The sequence below is a fragment of the Acomys minous genome (assembly GCF_964271855.1).
Source record: "Acomys minous genome assembly, chromosome: 1".
NCBI classification, from domain to species: Eukaryota; Metazoa; Chordata; class Mammalia; order Rodentia; family Muridae; genus Acomys; species Acomys minous.
The window spans coordinates 118,520,163-118,541,610 of NC_140483.1; the positions used below are offsets into that span (position 1 = coordinate 118,520,163).

General features: G+C 46.9%; 1 protein-coding gene across 2 annotated transcripts in view; it reads left to right on the plus strand.

The window, feature by feature from the left end:
- CHD7 (chromodomain helicase DNA binding protein 7) overlaps nt 1-21,448 on the plus strand; it is a 187,884-nt gene that overhangs the window by 29,513 nt on the left and 136,923 nt on the right. The gene's annotated exons all lie outside the window — the stretch shown is intronic.

Genomic DNA, 21,448 nt, shown 5'->3' on the forward strand with positions numbered 1-21,448 from the left:
TGTTGGTAGCGATTGCAGTTAAATGCTGTGCGTTGGGAAGACCAGCAGCGGCTCTTGAGTACAGTTTACTGGTCCTGCTAGGTTTGAAGATTGTCATTTACTGTCTTCTCCTCCTGTCACTCGCATTCCCCATGCAACAACTTAGTTAGGTTGACCTCCCCCTTTGTGCATGCTTGTGTGTGCACACACGCCTTTGTGGGGGCCGGCGAACAGCCTTGGCTGTTACTTGCAAGGCATCATCTGCTGGCTTGTTGCATTCTATCTAGGCAGGGCTTTGCACTGGCCGGAACCTCCCCAAGTGCACATCACTGGCTGGCTGGTGAGCCCCAGTAATCTACCTGTTTCTCACTCACAAACTAGAGAGTACATGCATCACTATGCTGGCTTTTTAAAAAAAACATAGGTTCTGGGAATTGAACTCAGATCCTTACATTTGCCATGTGCGTATCTTGCTGACTGACATATTTTCTCAGTCCCAACTTAGTATGTTTCCTACTGTGTCAGACATCTCACTTACTAATTAATAGGTCGGGTTAATGAAGGTAGCTTATATGTTACCTTCCTATAAGGACCTTCTTTGAAGGATTTTAATTGCAATTCTGAAGGAAGAATTACTAAAACAGGATGACTGTTAATAGATAACCCACTGGACATCTGTGTGCACGTAACAGATTTGAACCACATGCGTACCTGCCTCTCCAAAGGACTATGCTGGCCACTGTTCATATTGCAGCAGTTCAAAGTGTTGATGGCTTCCTGCACCAGTCATCTCGGGTGAGATTAAAGCCTTAAGGCGTAGCTGGACAGAGTGTATTTTTATATTAAGAAAATGGGAGAGTTTGGTGTAGTGAGCCGTGTGTTGACGGGCTGTTAGATGAATGAGTGCCATGCCTGCCTTTCCCTTAAGCCACCCCTCCCCCTCCCCTGCCAACGCCATCCAGGAATGCGGGGCCCATGCTAGCTCAGACTCTCTTGCACCCCTTCATTGATTGGTGACGTGGGCAAATGTTATCCCTCCGGGCGCCCACCATCAGTGTCTATGAGTCTCTGCCCACACTGCATCTCTTCCCACCTCTGTACAGCAGTGTTTGTTTCCCCGGATTGACTGTCTACCCCTGGCGTGTAAGCCTTCCATTCTTCCTGACTCCGTGGTAACTATTCTTTTTAGAACGTAACCCATAATCAGGCTTAACTCGCGGTCCCTAAATACACATTTGCTCCCCTCTTTCGTGTCTTTGCGTTTGCCTTGCCCTACTTTCACTATCATTCTATCTACCCAAACCTGCCTTTGCTCATCAAAATCCTCCTTGTCATAGATTCTGTTCCACAGAATCTCTTCAAAGTCTTCTCAGGATCTTCCAAATGACAGCAAGCTCCATGCCTTACTTGTGTTCTTTTTCTAGCTGTTGAGTGCACTTATATCCCTGCATACCCCCTGTGGAATGTTTAGCCAGTGTGAGGTGCAAGGCTACATGTCTGCCTGTCCTTAGCCTCTGTGTCCCCGTGTAGACTTTACTGATCTCCCTTCTCATGGAGACTTGTCACTGATCTCAGTGCTCTTGTCTACTCATTGATTGCTTCTTGGCAGAATTTCTTAACACAGTGTCCTATCTGTCCTATCTTAACTAACTGTCTGTCTGTCTGTCTGTCTGTCTATCTATCTATCTATCTATCTATCTATCTATCTATCTATCTATCACCTATTTATTTTGCTTTTCAAGACAGGGTTTCTCTGTGAAGCCCTGGCTCACCTGGGTCACACTCTGTAGACCAGGCTGGCCTCAACCTCAGAGATCCACCCACTTCCGCCTCCCAAGTGCCGCTATTACAGGTGTGCACCGCCACGCCCATTTTAGTTCCATATTTAATCACCCATGCTTTGTTTAAATTACAAGCCCATTGCAGGCAGCCTAGTATAGTTTAGTATTCTCTTGTAATATTTATCTTATTAAGGACTAGGGTCTGATTTCTAAAATATTTGTAACCTAGTCTCTAGCCGGGATGTTTTGGGAGAGCTTGTTGATAAAACAGTGGATTCTCTTGAAGGAGGGACGAAGGAGGGACATCCCCTTGTGTATGAATAGAACCCAGCTGAGAGGAAGGTGGGGGAGAACCAAATGACTGTGGAAATCGCCATACTCCTTTTATTTTTATATCGACACAGCAGACAGCAGCACAGGTTTTGGTGTAATGGAAAATAAAATAGAAAACTTAGCTAAAAGTTAACGGGCGCTAAATCACTACAGAGCTGCATTGTACTGTGATTGCTGTCCTCTGCTTTCTTGAGAGCATTTAGTTCATCGTAACTCTTTTGTTGACTCTTTATGCACCTAGCCACTGTCTGGCACATCCTGTGTGCTTTTGAGTCTTTAAATAGAAATTGAAACTGTATTTAAGGGTGAGAGGAAACCTTAGTTGTACCTTACTTATTTTTAATCTTAAAACTTTTTACCTTTTGTCTTAGGAAGGTGAAGGAATACTTGCTTGTACTAACTTTGTTGAAGTTGGTAAATTACCATTCTGACAGACAGATAAATTTTGTCAAAGGGTAAGATCAAAGATGATAGCTATGTTAATTTTCTTGACCATGGTAATCATTTAACCTTAACTTTGTTTATCAAAACATCACATTGCGTACCTTAAATATATATACAATATAAACTTCAATTTTTTTTTGGGTTTTCGAGATAGGGTTTCTATGTGTAGCCTTGGCTGTCCTGGACTCACTTTGTAGACCAGGCTGGCCTCGAACTCACAGCGAACCACCTGCCTCTGCCTCCCGAGTGCTGCGATTAAAGGCGAGAGCCACCACGCCCGGCTCAACTTCAATTTCTTGTTATTTGTAATAGTAATGATAATAGCAAAATGTCCCCCCCACCCCACCAAATCAAATGATCTTCCTAGCTTAGCCTTCTTAGTAGCAGTTCTGGAGCGGTGCACCACTGTGATAGCTATAAAAATGACAGTTAAGAGTTTTACAGCTGAACGTGGTGACTCATGCCTTTAATATCAGCACTCAGGGAGGCAGAGGCAGGTGGATCGCTGTGAATTTGAGGCCAGCCTGGTCTACAAAGAGCGTTCCAGACAGCCAAGGCTACGTAGAGAAATCTTGTCTTGAAAAACCAAGAAACAAACAAACGAACTAACAAACAACCTCCTTCCCCAAAAAACCCAAACCTCAAACCCAAGCCGAAACAAACCAGTTTTACATCAGGGTTGGTAGAGTTTAATGTGACACACAGCTGCAGTTTGGGTGAGTCCACAAGTTTATGCTTTGGTAGTGGCAGTGGGGTAGTTAAAGACAGTTGCAAATATGGATTGCTGAGGGTCTTGGTGGTCTTCTGACTTTCTAAACTCCAGCTGTAGTCACTGAGTTCTTAGTGACTGCAATCATTGTTTGTGAGAAATATTTTTTTCAGTACGATTTCATTTTTACATCTTTAAAAGTTATTAGGTTAATATACACAGCAATAGGTTTCATAAAGCGCTTTCATACATCATTATACTTTGTTTCTAATTTTTATTCTCTCTTTTTCTTCCCCAGACCCCTCTGGCCAACCTCCCTTCCTTCCCCTGAGATCTGCCTCCTTCTGCTTTCTTCCCCTGTGATCTGCTTTCTAGTGTCAGGACCTAAAAATACACACGTATAACTACATGGTGTGTGTGTGTTTTAAAATCTAGATTTTGCATTTAAGAAAAAAATATCCAGTATTCATTGACTTTGTGTGGCTTATTTCATTTAACCATAGTTTTTTTTTTTTGTTTGTTTGTTTTTTTTTTTTCAAGACAGAGTTTCCCTGTGTAGCCTTGGCTGCTTGGCTGTCCTGGAACTGACTTTGTAGACCTAGTTGGCCTTGAACTCATAGAGTTCCACCAGCCTCTGCCTCCTGGGATTAAAGACATGTGTCAACGCAGTACTCAACTTTCATTTAACATAGTTGATTCTTAACTGCAGTGTTGGTTGTGATGGTTCTCAAAGTGATTACAAAAATGGAGTACATTTTGGAAGAAACAGTTTTCCTAGTACCAGTCATCCTTACATCTCCTGCTCCTAAACAGGGAAGGGCCCCTGAAAGTAATTTTAGATGTCAAGATATATGTTCTTAATTGGCCATAAATCTCCTGTAGATTTTTCTGCTTAGGTTTTCCCCTTGCTCTGCCCGATGGGGTTAGTCCTAGCAGCAGCATTCTCCCCGCTGGCTTCAAACAGCCTTCACCTGGAAGCTGCAGTGCGCCATGGCTGCCGAATGCTGTTCCGTGCCAGGCACCTTTGGAAGCAGCGTAGAAGGCAGGCATCCGGGTACTGTGTGCAGCTCATAAGGAGGCGGCACATGCAGGATGTGCCCCTCAGTTCTGTCCTTTTGCCTTAGGAAGGTGAGTATTTGCTTGCAGTAACTTTGTTGAGGTTGGCAAATTACCATTCTGACATACAAATACTTTGTGTCACATTAAAAATTAAGTTCTAGTCACGGTTGAGAAGGTCAGTGGACTCACAGAAGCTCCTGAGTTGCGACGCGTTTGGACAGAGACAAGGGGTGGCAGCAGAAGAGGGCAAAGAAGCATATTGTTCGACTTGTAATTTTCTTTTCTTCTGTTGGATTTGTTTCCTTGTCACTTAGCTACTGCTTTTGCATAGCAACTGTATGACATTGACCAGGCGACAAGTGGTGAACATGGTGGTGTGTTGGCCCAGGGCTCCCTGCAGTTCTGCTTGCTCACAGGTCTGTGGGCTCCTGGAGCTGGTAACAGCAGGATCTTCTCTATAGTGTTATACTGATAGAGTGTAAACTGAATAACACCTCGGCTCGCACATAAGTGCTTTTCCTAAGGAGAGAGCTGTACAGTCTCACATTACAGCTTTCACGGAAGAGGAAGGAGTAACCCCGGAAAGACTCCTGAGGCCGATGGAGCCTTCCTCATGGGTAGGGGAGGTGAGAACCAGCCCAGGCAAAGATGGCAGCCTCACCAGATACTCCTGGTGGCCTAGTGACTTATAACGAGGGTGGCATGTAATTAGAAATTGTCCCTGTCTTTTCTGAGTACTGATGAGAACCCTGGCTCAGAGGTTAATTCAAATAGTAATTAATATGGTTCTCCGTCAGTACAGGGTGGTAATGAAATCTTTCCTTGTTTGATGATTTGGACTTAAATGTTGAGCGAGGAGTGGAAATGCTGTTGCTCCTCATCTTACTAATTGCGGGGGGCGGGGCGGGGGGGGGGGGGGAGAGGCTTCCACAGTTGAACTCAGAATGCTAAGCGGCGTGGTACTTGGGAGATGGGCACGGTTTCTTTGTGCCCTGCTGTTGCCAACAACAGAAGCTATAGCGTGGCATAGAAATGGTGAGAATTCCTTAAGGTGGGACATTTAAGGCTCAAGCGATGGCACAGAGCAGACTGAGGAGGCCGACTTGCCTCATGTTTTCCCTGCCGGTGGTGCCCATCACGGTGTGTCATCACATCACGCAGTCTTCGCATACTAACTTAAGAAGAAAACACCAGCAATCTTGAATGTTCTTATTACCTATTACTGCTACAACACATCTGATGAACTTGCTGCCTAGGTAGAGTTGGGGATCCCAAATGATAGAAAAATAGACAGGAGTTTGCGAGGGTGCCTGGGAAATGCCCGAGCAGCTCTTATCCCAGATCCCTTGAATCTTTAGACCGCTGCACATGCCTTTAACTCAAATGATTTTGGTTGGTGTTAAGGTAGAGCATTCTAAGAAATAATTTCAGCAGCTTCACTGAGTAAATTACTTAAAGTGGCCATTTAACTTTGAACCGTGTTTTCGCTGAGTGACTGGTGATGTCGGCACAGAGCGAGACTCTCTTGAGGACCTGGAGGTTTCAGACACAGCGCTGTGCAGAGTGGATGTGGAGCCTCATGCCTCAGGTGTACTCTTCAGGTTTACTCGTCTCTTTTATTGTCCTGTCGCCTCATTGTTTGGGCCCCTTAGAAGCCAGTCCCACGTAGCATATCTTATTTTAAAATACTTAACGCATGTGCGACTAAGAAGGGAGAACATTACTTCTTAAACTAAGTTGTTTGAGGTGCCTGGATAGTCATTTTGCAGTGCTCTGTTTGTTTGGAGTGGAGAAGGGCATTTCTGTGTTGGGGGAGCGATCTGCACACTTGTGCTCTTAGCTGGGACAGTGAGGACCACAAGCTGCTGTGGGACAGTCAGTATCGGTGGGCTTTTCATTTGGTTTTGGAGCAGTCACAGAATTCTAAACTGAGAATGGCAGGGCCGGACCCTCCTTTTTTTTTTTTTCCAGCAGCTGCATTGTCTCCGAGGGGCTGGTGTGCAGCTCTGTGGGAGGCTAGGGGCTCCAGGGACGCCACACCCAGTTGTGCGGGAGGACCACCACGCCGCTGCCCTGTGAGTGAACCAGCAGGTGTCCAGAAGAAGTGGGGAAACACGTTGCTCTGCCATCAAAGTGGCCTCCCCGCAAACCAGTCCCTGCCACTGTCCTATGAGTATTGGCCTCTCTCAAGCCTTCACGTAGGCCAGGAATGGCAGTATGACTTCCTCTCACTCCACTTCTTCATTGGTTCAGAACCAACTAAAATAGAGTCGTGGCTTCATCTCAGACCTCTTGCTCTGGCCCTTATGGATGTTCCTTGGTGCAAATTGGAACAGTTCAAGGCGGAGTGGGTCCAGGGAAACCCATAGGATGGCCGTAGTGGTGCCCTGAGGTTTTCAGAGTAAAGTCATGGCTGGGCTTGGTGTGTGGGGGTGGGTGGGTGGGGGTGGGGGGTATGGGAACTAAAGGCTGGAGAGAACTTATCAGGAGGGCCTCCTGATGTAAAGCACAGCAGGCTCTTCCCCATTGGCTGCACCCCAGGCCACTTACCCTAAGTAGCCTGTTTCTACCAGTGCCGGGACTTCCTTGTCTCAGAGTGACATGGCATGACTCTGTGCCCAGCCTTGTCAACTCAGAATTCCCTGAAAGGAAGGCCAAGCAAGCCATTGGATATCACGGTTGGGTGGGCAGCGTGTTGGTGGTGTTGGGGACGAGAAGCCCTTGCATTGTCCTGACTTGACCTAGGACACCCAGGAAAGTGTGTCATAAGGGTCACATAATGGTCAGAGCCGCCCACTACCCAGCATCATTGAGGAGGCATGGAGTAATTATTTCTGTGCGCTTTCTGCTATGTCTTTGTCTCAGGTGTACTGTGAGTGTGTTCTGTGTCTAGAGTCTTGCCCATCCTCCTTTCCTCCCTTGCTATCGTCCTGCCCTCTGCAGGGGGGCGGGGGGGATCTTATCACTTTCCCAGGCTGGAAGCCCTGGTTAGGCTCACGGCCACTCAGGCTCAGTGGGGTGTCAGTTGTCATAGCCCTCAGGGCACTTGTGACCACATGCTGTTGTGCCTGCTTGTGGGGGGAGGGGTCAGGAAGACTGGAGATGGAGGTGGGAGGTGGGGGGTTTAAGGGGGTGGTCCTATGCTCAGCTACTCCATAGAGATCAGGGGGATGGGGTGATTGAGGACCCTCGACAGGGCAGGGAGGGACCCCGAGTGACATTCTGTTGGCCACCAGTCAAGACAGAGATTCTGGAACATTGATTTCTAAAGTTGGTAGGGTAGTTCCAGATCTCGAGTAAGAGGCAAGGGCAGCTTTTGACAGGCCCTGTTGAAACCAGCAGCAGCAGTGGTGACAGAATTTGCTTCCAAAGTCAGGTCAGTGTGTAGCTGTCTGCGTGGAGTACACTTTTGACTGACAGGCATGTGTGAGCCATTGCTGTCCTTCCAGTTGTATGTATCCATGGAATCAGACACCAGCTCTGTCAGCGAAGGTCCCAATGTGCAGAGGTCCCTGGTATGTCTGGCTTCTACTTAGTCAAGGGAACTGCTCCTCTGGCTTGTCCAGTCCAGGTTAGCAAGCCTGGTGGCACAGGCAAGCCTTTCTGATGCTCCCTTAGCCAGGGCTTCCCTTTCTGTCCATGGTAGCTCTATGCTTTAAAATATGAACAAAACAAAGAGCAGCAGCCGTAAGGTGTAAGAGGAAAACACTCCCTTGAGATTGGAAGTCTGGGCTTTCATTCCCCCCCCCCCCCCATGCACTTGGTACTGGGGACAGAATCCAAAACTTCGTGCATACAGGCAACCCTGTGCTACCACTGAGCCACCCCACCCCCACACCCCCACTTAGGCTCTTGCTTTGTTCCTAACACCCAGTGCACACAGTAGACCTGCTGGCTTCTGTGCACTGAGAGTACCCTGGGCTGAATGGCCTTTTCTCTAGCCAGCCCTTCAGCAGTAGCCCCCTAACCAACCTCTGCTTTCCGTCTCTTCCCAGCATAGGGGACCTTCTCTGAAATCGTGAGGGAGAGCCTGCCCCTCAGCACCGTGGGACCCCTTCTGCCCCAGCCTGCACTCCAGGCCCCCTCAGGATGAGCTCTTAGTCTTAATTCTCCTATGGCGCTTCCTGCCCTTGGTCTGTCCTCCAGACCACTCTCCTCCTACACTGCACCCCAGTGTCCCCTTCCCAGCCTGGGGTCTCTCCACCATCCAGTTGAAGACCACAGCCCCTGCCTGGTGTGTTTTCACTCAGCTGTTAGCTACTTCCGTATACTTTTTGTTGACATTTGGCTAGGGTGTAATTAAAGTACATAAAGAGGGATTTGCCTGCAGTGTTTACTGATGGGTGCCCAGGTCTACAACAGTGGTGTATGGCTGGGTTGGCAGGTGCTTATTAGTAAATACTTCACCTCCGTATTCAAGTACCTGGAGGGGGAAAAAAAGAGCCTTTGGAGTTCTTTCTTTGTCTTTGTTTTTAGAGACAGGATTTCTCTGTGTAGCCCTGGCTGTCCTACTTCCCTGAGTGCTGGGATTACAGGCATGCATGCGCCACCGAGTCCGGCTGCCTTTGGAGCTCTTTTTCTGTGGGTCATACTTTCTTGACATTGCTGCTGATGAAACTTTTCAAGTGAGACAGCGAAATAACTGCCATGTTACAGGGGATTCAAGGCTGACTTTCGGTTTGCTCTTCAGTTTAGTCCTAATGGTCAAATCAGGTCCGCCCTCCCCTCCATACGTTTAGATGTAGCTTGCTTGAGCCTTTCTTTGGCTAGTAATGCTGAGCAAAGATAGCTTTTCCCAGAGTGCATAGCACCAGATGGTGTAGTGCCACTTCCTCCTGTTTCCTTGGGGTAAGTGTGATGGTTTGGCAAAGGTGATTCATTCTGTCTTTGTCAAGTCAGGATTGTGGTGGTTTGTATGGAAATTTATGCAACTGTGGTGCTTCACGTAGTTACTTGTTGAGTATAATGTAAATACTTTCATTGGTTATTAGACTTGGCAAGACCTCTGTGTGGAACTTTTCTGAGAACCCGGTTATCATTTCATAGTATTTCCAGCACTGTGTACTTTATCCACATGAAGACAAACCTAGCTAATACAGACTTGATACAAAGAGGGGTTTGGCCGTGGCATTGTACCAAACCCATCTTCTTTACCACGGCTTTCCACTGAAAGCGACAGGGCCTGGGTGGGCAGGACAAGCCGAGAAGTGTGAAACTGGGAGTCCTGAAGGGTTATGGAGTTAAGCCGGTTCTGTCCCACTAGATAGCACACTGCAGTTTGCTTAGTATTAAAGCTGATTGCTTATGGTAAAGAACATGTCACTTAGGGGTAGGGAGCTTGGCAACGATAGGCTTCCTTTTCTGATACAAATAAGTCAATTATTTCAGGTGACTGTGTTGAAAATACTTTGTGATCTTTGCAGAACACGAATATGAAAAATTTGGTGTCCCTTTTTATGTCAGATGTAGCGAGCTGTTGAGAAGTTTAGGTAGGGAGGTCAGGTCTCATATCTTTAGTGAAGCATGTTTGCAGATTCGGAGATGTTTGTTTTTTCCTCCCCTCAAATTCCCTTGGAAGTCAAGTACATATCAGCCTTGAACTGACACATTTTCCTGCTATTAGTATTGATTAAACAAGGCTGGGGCTAGTTTGTTTGGCTGGTAATTAATGGAGCAGCTGTTTGCAGCCACCACTGTGGAGGACGTTGGCCATAGCAGTGCACAGAGTCTCTGTATTCTGCTTAGGACACACCCACCCCTGGGGTCCCTCCTCACAGCATGCATCGCGTGGTTTCATGTGGTGCATGGTGAGGCGCACGAAGGGAAGGCAGAGGACCCTGGTGAGAGCAGCCAGTGCCCACAGATCCCCTCACCCTGCGAGTGTTCTGCTCACCTACTGGGAACCAGGGCTTCAACCTGGGCAGAGTCTGCAACTAGCTGAGCTTGGATCGAAGCCACATCTGGCTGAAATGGAAAAAAAAATTGTCATCCGTTATTTTTCTGACATCTGGCTGATTGTAAGTAAGCTTATTCCCAAATGTTCCCAGCCATAAAATGTGCCTCAAGTAGGCAGAGGGAACCCCACCCCCCACCAGCATAGGCACACCATTCTAAGGTGTGCCTAACAGACTCCCCACCGGAATCCTATGTCTGATCTTTTCATATTGATACAGAGAGCTCCAGTTTTTCCTTCAAGTAGTCAAACAGCTGTTCCCTGCTCCATATGACTTCGTGTACCTGTCCGTGGCAGGGGCCATTTAAATCAGCTCGGTGTTCACTCCTGAAAATGCTGCTGCTGTTCTCCATCCGTGTGGCTGGACTCACTGTGAGCATGCTCTGAGTGTGTGCATTGGCCCTGGAAAAGGGCTCAGCGGCTCACCCTACTGTAAGTGGTGTGGAACCTGTCCATTTTCTGCACCCACAAACTCTGAGCATTAGTGCACGTTGCCAGTTCGTTAGAGAAACTGAGGATTGTTGCTCCAAGCGATTCTTGCCTTTTGTGCTTCCTCAGGCCCATGTTGTCCATCACCGGGCCAGCTTCTCCATCGCTGTGTGACGGAAGGGCAGACGTTCCAGCTGGGAAGAGTAGTTTTAAGGCTCTGCCTCTGAGTACACTCATGGGGGAGTCTCATCACCTTCGCTGGCAACAGTGGCTTTTGGCAGGTTACTCAGTCTCCATTTCTGTCATGGTGGTGGTGATGAGGATTCAGTGCTTTGTGATGGGCCTGGGACATACTAACTGCCCAGTGACCACCACTGCAGTGGCAGCAAACACACTGGAAGTTGCTCTCCCATTTTGTCTGTGCGGATCCTGAGCCAGTTCAGCTGCTTTGGCTTTCCCCTCAGCCCTGGAATTCCCTGACGGGTGCTGCTCTGCAAAGAGAACCCCTTTTTCTTTGTCTCTTTGTGTCAGTGGCTCTGCAGGTAAAGTCCTGGACTAGTAGCACTGCCTTGACAGGTGGCCCGACGGAGCACAGACTCCTGTTTTTAGTGTTAGGAACTCAATTGTATATCCCTTCTAATTCATGTGCCAAAGCTTGTCCTATCCACACAGACACACCACCACGCTGTGTTTGGAGACTAGGTCTTGGTAATGCACTAAAAGCAAAGTGAAGCCGAGAATGGGGTCCTAATCCAGGATGATGGCATCCTTTAAGATAGGCAAAACAAGAGTTTCCTTTCTCCTAGTTTAGAAGAAGGCTGCCTCAGAGTGAAACTGACCTGTCAGGACCTCCACCTCAGCCAGCCCGCCTCCAGAGGCAGCTTCTGTTCCAGGCGCTGTGTGGGACTGAGTGCCCAGCTCTGGCAGAGGCTCATGGGAGACACCAACCAGGGCAGATGGGTGCCTGCCCCGGGCACTGTTGTTTCCAGGCCAGTGGTTCAGAGATTCGAGCTGCCTCGGCAAACATGGATTCTGTTTCAGGTTTAGGCTGTCTGGGTGGGCGTGTGGAGTCACGATTCCAACCGTTGCCACTGGTGCTAATGCTGCTGGTGCCGTAGGACACATGGAAGACCACCAGGCCAGGTAGTGTGTTGAAAGGGTCTGACAAGAGCTCAGCAGGCAGGGATGTTTTTACCAGCTGCAGAAGTAGTTTGTACTCTAGGAGCCACTGTCCTACCATCTGTAAGATGGGGACAGCGATCCTGTTTATAAACTGGTAAGATTGCTAAAACTAGATGCACGAAGAAGTCCACTTGAACTTCCTTTGCTCTTCATGCAGAGCAGTCTGGTGGAGCAGGGAGCGCATCATTCTTTTTGCCGAAAGGGAAGAACATATGAGCGCTGAAGTGTTGTGGTGTAAACCACCCGACAAAAGCCGCTGCCTCCCGTCTTCACCGGGCAGCCTGCTTCACTGGCCTCTGGGACTCCATGCTTATTTCTTTGCACACCCAGGATCCTGTGCTTCCTCCTCTCTACAACCCAGGCCACCTTTGTTTGAGAGTCCGAGTGCTGGCCTGGCAGCTGGGACCACAGTCAGAGGCTCCATGTTTGGGGCCCTCTCCGTCAGGGATGTCTGGATGTCTTCATGACTGTGGAATGGAGGTTAGGGGACCTCTAAGCGTGGCCTTGCTTTTTTGTAGATGTTGTGCCCAAAAAGATTCTGTTGTCTTTTGTTTTGTCATGCCTAAAGTGTTTTATGTTGTAAATATGTATGTATACAAATCTGTGTGTATGTGTGTATATATATATACTTGCACACTTAGGCAAGTAAAGTTTGAGACATGCTGCGTTTTCAGTGGTTTTGTCAGTCACGGATGATGCTGGCATTGAAGTGAATATCTGGGTCTTCAGTGAGCCTTTCCAGCCCACTGCATACTCTTAGGCCCCAATGAGCTTTTGTGAGTTCCTCTCTATTGGTATTTATCATCTAAGACACTAAAACTAGCAATTTTGGGAACCACTGAATTGTTCTTAAAACATTTAATCCCTTAATTTAAATAAACAATGGAAAGCATTTTCCAAGGCAAATATAGTCATCAAATTCCAAATTTCCCTCATAAGTTTATTTTGTGAGAAACAATTGTTTTCCAAAACAAAAGTTGAGCGGAGACAAATGCAGTTGCTGCTTTGTGTTCCTGTAAATCCCTCTGAAGCATGGTTCCGATAGTGGGTCTAGAGACACTGAATTTGGGATGTTGTGCCTTGTTGGTTTGATTGAAGAATATGAACCAGATATGGCTTTATATGGACATTAATCGAAAAGAAAGGACTTTTAAGATTAAGATTTAAAACTTTTTGTTTTTTAAAAGACAGGCATCTCACTATTTTGCCTGGGTGGTCTTAAAGTCCTGGGCTCAAATTCAAATTATCCACCTGGCTTAGCCATCCCATGCCCAGTGGACTGGAGTAGAGTGGGCCTTATGGATAATTTGTTATCATGCCTAAACAAACAAAAGACAAAACCTGTATGAGAGACAGTTACTTTCTTTCTCTCTCTCCTTCCTTCCTTCCTTCTTTCCTTCCTTCCTTCCTTTGGTTTTGGTTTTTTGACACAGGGTTTCTCTATGTAGCTCTGGCTGTCCTGGACTCACTCTGTAGACCAGGCTAGTCTTGAACTCACAGTGATTCGCCTGCCTCTGCCTCCCTGTGTGCTGGGATTACAGATGTGGGCCACCACATCTGGCTGAGAGGTAGTTTCTTAAAGGTTAGTTGCAATGTGAAAACCAGATCTGATCACTAACACTTACTGGTTTATGCATTTTGAATGTGTTTAAAAATTTTTTACATGTATAAATGTTTTGCTTTCATGTATGTATGTATGTATGTATGTATGTATGTATGTATGTGTATCATATACATGCCTGTGCTGGTGGAGGCCAGAAGAGGGAATTGTGTCCTTTCTAGAGTTATAGACATGTGTGAACTGTCATGACAGTGCGTAGAAGCAATCCTGGGTCCTCTGGAAGAGCAGCAAGTGCTCTTAACTAAGGAGGAATCTCTCCAGCTCTGTGTGTGTGTGTGTGTGTGTGTGTGTGTGTGTGTGTGTGTGTGTTTTAATCTGCTCTGGTTTGTAGCATCATTCACTGGCTAGAAAATACTGGCCCATTGAATTGTATAAGCCATCCAAACACTGACATTTCATTACGCTGTGTTTTAAAAACCAGAAAAGTCTTTAAAAAGCTATTGGAAAACTGTCAGGCTTATGGCAGTAGATACTGGTTTTCCAAAATTTTGATTTTTGCTTGAATGCTCAAATTTTATCATTGGCAAACAGAGCTGTCAATTGTTTTCCTTGAAGTGACAGATTATTTCGTTCCTTTCTGTAACGCCTGCCAAATACTTAAGTCTCCAGAACCGTAGTTTGTCAGTCACTTTTCTTCAAGTGACAATGGTGTTCTTAGAAAAAAGATTGCCCTCAGTCGTGCAGTCTACTTCTCAATCTGCTTTGAACCAAATGGCTTCTGACAGCGACGGGGAGGTTGCAGGTCCAGAAGGGGCAGGTCTGGAGTACCGGTGGGCTGCTCAAGGACGCGAGTGCATTGCTGCTTAAAGGAAAACATTCTCGCAGTACAGCTGACTTAACACTGCAGAAATTATTAGAATGAATGCTACTTCTTGGAACCAGTGACCTTGGAGAAACGACACGAACACCTCTTCATTTGGAAGCCCGCTGTAGAGAGCCTTGCCACATACTCTTTTAGGATTGGATGGCCTCAAAACGTCTGTTTGCAGTTGTGTATAAATGCGATTGTTTAGTCTGAGGGGCTCCGATTGCCAAACTGTGAACTGTGTGGGCATATGCTTTAGCAGTTTTGGGGAGGTGGTGACTGCAGTGAACTCATTCCTATGTGGAGCAAGCTGTGGCCCCTGAGTCAGGACTGGGCTCTTTTCCTGACTGAACACAGCACTTTCCCACTTCTTCCTCAGGTCATGCGCCGAGACCTTAGTTCCCGTTCTGTGTCCACAGATTTGAGAGGCGCTGGATCCCCTTCACAAAGACGATAGAGGTTCTGTGTGCTGATGGATGCCTTGCTTTGCAGCTTCCTGTCCCTTCTAGGCAACCTAGGTTCTGACCTCCCAAGGAACCCGGTAGCATTCTTTCTCTCTCCTCACCTGCTTCTCCAGGGCTGGATTTTGAAGCCTGGGCACTCTGTATGCTGGACAAATGTTCTACCGTTGAACCATGCCATTAGCCCTTTTGTGTATGTGGGCATACATGCATGTACATGTGCACATCTGTGTACATGCATGTGGAGGCCAGAGGAGAGTTTCAAGTGTTGTTCTTCAGCAGCTGTTTGCCCTGTTTTTGTGACAGAGTCTCTTGGCCTGAGACTCTTTAGAACAGGCTGGGCTACTTGATCATGGAGTCTCCAGGACACACCTAGTCCTGTCTCTTCAGCTTGCCTTTCTTTCTTTCTTTCTTTCTTTCTTTCTTTCTTTCTTCCTTCCTTCCTTCCTTCCTTCCGTCCTTCCTTCCTTTCTTTCTTTCTTTCTTCATCCATCTATCCATCTATCTACCTATCTATCTACCTGTCTATCTATCAGTGTGTGTGTGTGTGTGTGTGTGTGTGTGTACACATGCATACCACAGCATGGATGTGAGGTCAGAGGACAGCTTGGAGGAGTCAGTTTTCTCCTTTCACCATGTGGCATCCAGAGGTCAAACTCAGGTCATTAGGGTGACAAGCTCCTTTATGCAGGGAGCCATCTCACTGACTGCTGGCTTTTTTCTTCTTTCTTCTCCTCCCCCCCAACCCTCCCCCACTTTCTCCTTTTTGGGACAGTGTTTCTTTGTGCAGCCCCTGCTGTCCTGGAACTCACTCTGTAGACCAGGCTGGCCTCAGTTCTTTTTTCTTTTCATCCTGGCGAGGCAAACATGTTGTTGACTGAGCTAGCTCTCTAGCCTGGTGTTTGATTCTTAATGCACCACAAGAATTCTAATCATGGCTAAAGATGCTTGTATCTCCTAAACTGTCAGCCCCTCTCTGGATATCCTGTGTGTTTATGGGGCTAACCTGGGAGCGGACATGGTCAAACAAGTGCGGTAAGGCTGGTGCAGGACAGGGGAGAGAACAGCTAATATTTGCAGACTGCCTGCTGTGTGCAAGGTGTTCTGTTAGTGGCACCGTGACATTGCTTGAAGTCACTTCCAAGCAGCCTGTCTGTAGAGGCAGTGGAATGCTGGCTGCGACACGAGGCAGCTGTTTTGATTCGAGTGGGCCAGACCCTCTGCAGCGTTGTCTCCCTGGTCTCCCAGGTTCTAGGTGCTGCCCTTCCCCCAGCCCCCCCCAGCTGTGATAAGCTCTGTTTTCATTTCTCTGGATGGCTATTTTAAGCTCCTCTAAAGTGTTGAAGAGATGTCACAATTGGACAACATTAATCTTTGAGAGGCAGTGATTTCATAAATGAACTTTAACATTTATAAACTTAGCTTTTGGCAGTGGTCAGTAAAAAAACCAAAGATGAGACTGGCGCTAAGTCATGGCCGTGTGTTGGAAGGGGTCCTCAGCTGTTAGCTCTGCCAAACGCTGACAGCCCTCTCAGCCTCGGCCTGGGGATGGATTCAGAAACAAAGGATATGCATGGTGGTGTGCTGTGCTGATCTTGTACTGAAAGACTTTATATCTCAAAAGCCAGAAGCTCAAGTTTTGGTTAATTAGTGCTGATGCCTTTAATCCCAGCATTTGGGAGACAGAGGTAGGCGGATGTCTGTGAGTTTGAGACTAGCCTGGTCTACAAAGTGAGTCCAGGACATCCAGAACTACAAGAGAAACCCTGTTTTTTTTTTTTTTTTTTTTTTTTTTTTTTTTTTTTAAAGCGAAGGACTATTGTCTTTTCTCTTAGAGATTTATCTTATGTGCATGAGAACTTTGCCTGCATGCACGTATGTGTGCCACGCACATGCCCTGTGTCTATATACATCATTACAGGGCATCAGATCCCCTTAAGCCTGAGTTCCAGATAGTCAGGAGCTGCTGTGTGGGTGATGAGAACGGAATCTTGGTCCTCTGCAAGAGCAACAACTACTCTTAACTTGTGAGCCATCCCTCCAGCAACAAGGGCTACACATGAGCTTCTATTCCCTCAACAGGATGTTCACCCCCTTGCTTTATCTGAGTCACTGCCAGGAAGTGCAGAGGATAAAAGCTGGTCGGAGCTACCACCTTACAGGGGGCTCCGCAGCCTGAGCTTCTCGGAACTGCCCTCCTCCCCTCTCCTCTCCAGGGAGGGCACTGTGGGTTCCTGTACCCAGACCCTGCAAATGTGACCTCAGAAGCTGGCTCTAGATGTGGGGAAACACACTGATGGCAGACCCCTAGAGATGGGGATGTTAAAGGAACCAGTCAGAGTCTCCTGTGAAGGTGAGGTTGAGGATGCTGATATTAAGGGTGGCTTGGCCACGGAGCTTCCTGCTTTCTTGCTCAGAGCTGTTTCTTACACCTGTGCAATCAGGGATTCTGAGGAACAAAGTACCCAAGGTGGACCACCAGACAACCACAGTGGAGTGTAGAAATTTACTTATATTTCATTGTCCTGAGCGTTCTTACGGGTAGGTGTCCAAAGTGACTGAACCGTCTTCACAGCACCCCTGGTGACATTTACTTTGTTTATTCAAAAAAGAAATAGTGGAGTTTACTTGAAAGTATTTTATTTTTACAGCCAATTAATTGGAAGTGGATAAACTGTGTTTAGGATGTTGTTCTTGTTGGAACATTGTGAGGTGTGGAGTAGTTGTGTTCTGAACCCCGACTTGTCATGCTAACCCGAGGATGGCAGCTCGGGGGTGGGGTGCTTGCAGGGAGAGGGGGAATGGCTGCGAGTCCATGTGTGTTCACTCTGGTTGGACAGTGTAGCCCCACTGTCTCAGGACCCACATACAAAGGAGGTCTGACGATTTCTCTGCCCACAGGGGTCCCTTTCTGTAGGCGCCTGGGGGACAGGGTCCCTCAGGTGCCTCTTCATGGGCTCCTAAGGGGATGCACTCTGCGAAGTGCATTTACTTAGCCCCAGCAGCAGGAGCTGACGGAAGGACTAGCAACATTAGAATCACTAGTAGGAGTTTAGTAATTTTACTTACTGAAGCCTTTGGGGACAGAGAAGGTGGCTCAGCAGTTAGTTCTTACTGCTTTTGCAGGGGACCTAAACCTACACGGCAGCTAGTTCTGGGGCCTTCAACTCTCTCTTTTGACTGCCATACGCTCTCTTTTACATGCATAGTGGTGTGTGTGTGTGTGTGTGTGTGTGTGTGTATGTGTGTGTACGTATGTACATAGGTACATTCTTTCTCTTCCCCTTCCTCCACCTCCTCTCTGTCTCACACACACACACACACACACACACATATACACATACTAGTAAAAACAACAAAAATCCTAGGATTGAAGCTTCACTGAACTGATGTAATTTACATTTGATATGTCTGTATAGTCACTTTAAAAAAAAAATCAGTTTATCTTTGTTTCTCATTGCTGTCAGAGAGCATTTCCATCACAAACCCAGGCTGGTTAGCTGGCCTTGGTGGTGTACACTCTTAATCCTAATCCCAACACTCCAAAAGCAGAAGGAGATGGAGCTCAGTGAGTCTGAGGCTAACCTGGTCTGCATAGCAAGTTCTAGGACAGCTGGGGCTACATGGTGAGTGAGTCCCTGTTAAAAAAAAAAAAAGTCCATCAGCATCTTAGAGTGGCACTTTCTCTACCTTCTGCAGGTAGGGCCCTAAGACCTGGAGGCTCAGAAGCTGTGACCATAGATCAAGGCCACATAGACTTCCATGTTTACAATTTTCCAGTTAGGGGGTCAAGAGGTCAAGCACTGGCTGGTCTTGCAGAGGGGACCTGGTTTGGTTTCCAGCACCCACTTGACAGCTCACAGCCATTTGTTACTCCAATTGAGGGGAGCAGTGGGAGCCCGTGCAGGTAAAATACCTGTGTGTGTGTGTGTGTGTGTGTGCGCGCGCGCGCGCGCACGTTAAAAAGACATAAGAAAAACCCCATTTATTTTTCAAGTGAAAGCACAGAGTGTTTGTTTATACCGACTGGTGATGATGTGCTGAATTCTGTGGTAATAGCACTTTACAAAACAAAGAAGGTGCTAGAAGAGCAGGTAACACACCTTCTTGTGGTTCACAGTGTTTTGTTTCCTTTCCCCTCCTCTTCCCTCCCTCTTTGGTGCTCCACTCCGCCTGCCTTTTCAAGATAAAATCTCCCAGCCCAGTGGGTATCAAACTCACTAATATAGTCAAGGCTGGCCTTGAACCCAGATCCTCATGCCTGTCTTGAGCGCTGGGATTGTAGGCAAGTGCCACCATGCCTGGTCTACAGTCTCTTAAAACAGAGCCCATCTGCACCTTTCTGAGTTTGCCATGCCAACCGTGTGTACCAGACCTCCAGCTGGTCCTCTCCTGCCCTGGGCTCTCCTCTCCTGGCCCTCCTCTTTGGTGGCTCCTGCCTCCTTTTGCTCCTGGGCTGCCATGTGTTTGTATGTGTTATCTAACAGTGCTTAGAGTGCTAGCCAAAAGCTGGGCATCGTTGCCCCTGCAAATACTAATGCCCCCGCTCCTCCTAATTCTTCTGAAGTAAATACTGTTGCCATCCCATTTATACTGAGGCCCATGGAGGGCAAAGAAATATCCCAGGGTCATGTGGCTGTGGTCTGACCCCAGCTCCATGTCTTCCTTTTGAGTAGGTGAGTATTAGTTTTTCGATCAGCCTTCTCTTCTCCTTTTCAGCTGTTAGGAGCAATAGGTTTCCTGTTACTCTGCCTTCAGTGTCCTCCACTGTTAACCGTTCATTAGCCCAGTTGCCATTCTGGGCCCTTCTTTGTCATCCAGAGGCTAAGGGGTGTGCTTGGTGGCTGTCCATCTCTTACACCATGATGAAAAAGCTCTGTAGTTTTTCCACTTAGTTCAGTACATTTGACACGCTCTGGATGGAGCCAGTGTGACAGAAGAATTTGAATTTGTAAAGTTTATTTAATAGCTGAGGATGTAGCTCGGTTGGAAGAGCGCTTGCCTAGCACTTCTTTTTGGGGTGCTTTGGAATGTGGGTAGAAGGTTCCTCGGTTCTTTGGCCCCATTGGTGGGAAACACCCCAGGTATGCACCCTCTCCTCCCTGGGTTTGGGAAGGCCAGAGTAGGTCATTACACAAGCATAAGTTAGAAGAGTGTCAGAGCGTACTGCTCTTCTCAATGGCATAGGATTAGCGGAAACATTGGTGTTGTAATTCCCTCTTCAGTTTGTGCCCTTGTGTGAGGAAAGCTTTAAGTAGCCAGCACAGCCCAGGCCTCCTTTGTGCTCTTGTGCTGCAAAAGGAGGTGCTAGAAATATACTGAGATGTTATAAGATGGCAGCTTTCTGCAGTTGCTTCTTAGGCTCAGGCTGGCATTGAGACATGGCATGCCCAGCCCTTCCAGAATGTGCCTACCTAATGGGAGGACATTGGACATATTTAGAGATGAAGCAGGGTTATTCAAATAATTTATAGTGGGAGAAATATTAAAATATAGCCCATAGTCAGAGCTTAACCTTTAAAAGGAGGCTTTTATCCAAAAAACAAGGGAAGAATAGAAAAGATTCCATCATACTAAAAGAAACAGAAAACTCGAATTCATTCTGCAAGATGGCACGTGATTCTGGTATGTCAAAATGGAGTAATTACTGAGTTTGCATGTACTGAGTACAAGTTATCTGGGTACTGGTGGTAAAATACAGAGTGCTATTTTAAGAGTTTTACCAGACGCTGTCTCATTGCTTTAGATTAACGAAGTTTTAGGACCAAGTAGTGGAGTTCTTGGACAACCAGGACTACACAGAGGAATACTGTTTCATAAACCAGACCAACCAAATGGACAGAAGAAAATCTGAGATATGTGTTTGCTGTTGACACTGGTTTTGATTGGTGTGAAACCAAGTAAATAGTGAGAAATCTTTAGATACACTCTCATTTTTTTCCCCCTTTTCATTTTGTTCTGCATTTGCTGTCTGAGACAGGTCTCACTATTTAGCCCTGAATGTTCTGGAACTTGCTACATAGACCAGGCTGGTCTCAAACTCACAGAGATCCTCCTGCCTCTCTGCCTCCTAAGTAAGGCATCATACCCACCTGAACTCTTTGGGATTGTGTAATAGTAAAACCTTTTGAAATTACCTCCAGAGAAATGGGCATGAGGTAGAGAATTTTGTTTGTTCATAGACATCTGTAAAAGGAACTTTTATTCGCCTGCTTCAGTTATTATCTGGGAGGATTACTGCCTGTCTGCTAACCCAGGCTTAGTCCTGGAAGCTTCTAGCCTCTGTACAATCTAACCTAGGCCTAGAATGTTTTCAGCCTCTGAGACTCACTGCTGAGTAAGCTCACTCTTGTTCTTTCTGAGCTCTGGGCTGCTAGTTCAACTCAGCTGTTCTGTCTCAATCTCCTCTCCCAGCTAATTTATGTAATCTGGCTTCTCTCTTGGCCTGGAATTGCTCTGCTTGGCCTCAAACTAACTCAGCAATCCGCTCTAATCTTCTGGCTTCTTGTCATTTTCTGGCTCATTCTGTCTTCACCTGAGTTTTCTGTAATCCATCTCTCTATTACTGCCCTGGTTTATTTAAAACAAAACAAAACAAAACAAAACAAAACTGCCTCCTCTCTATATAAAGCTGCCTCTTAAGTAGCTTCCCTTTCTTCTCTCTCCTCGTGAGAGTTGGCCATATCCTATTC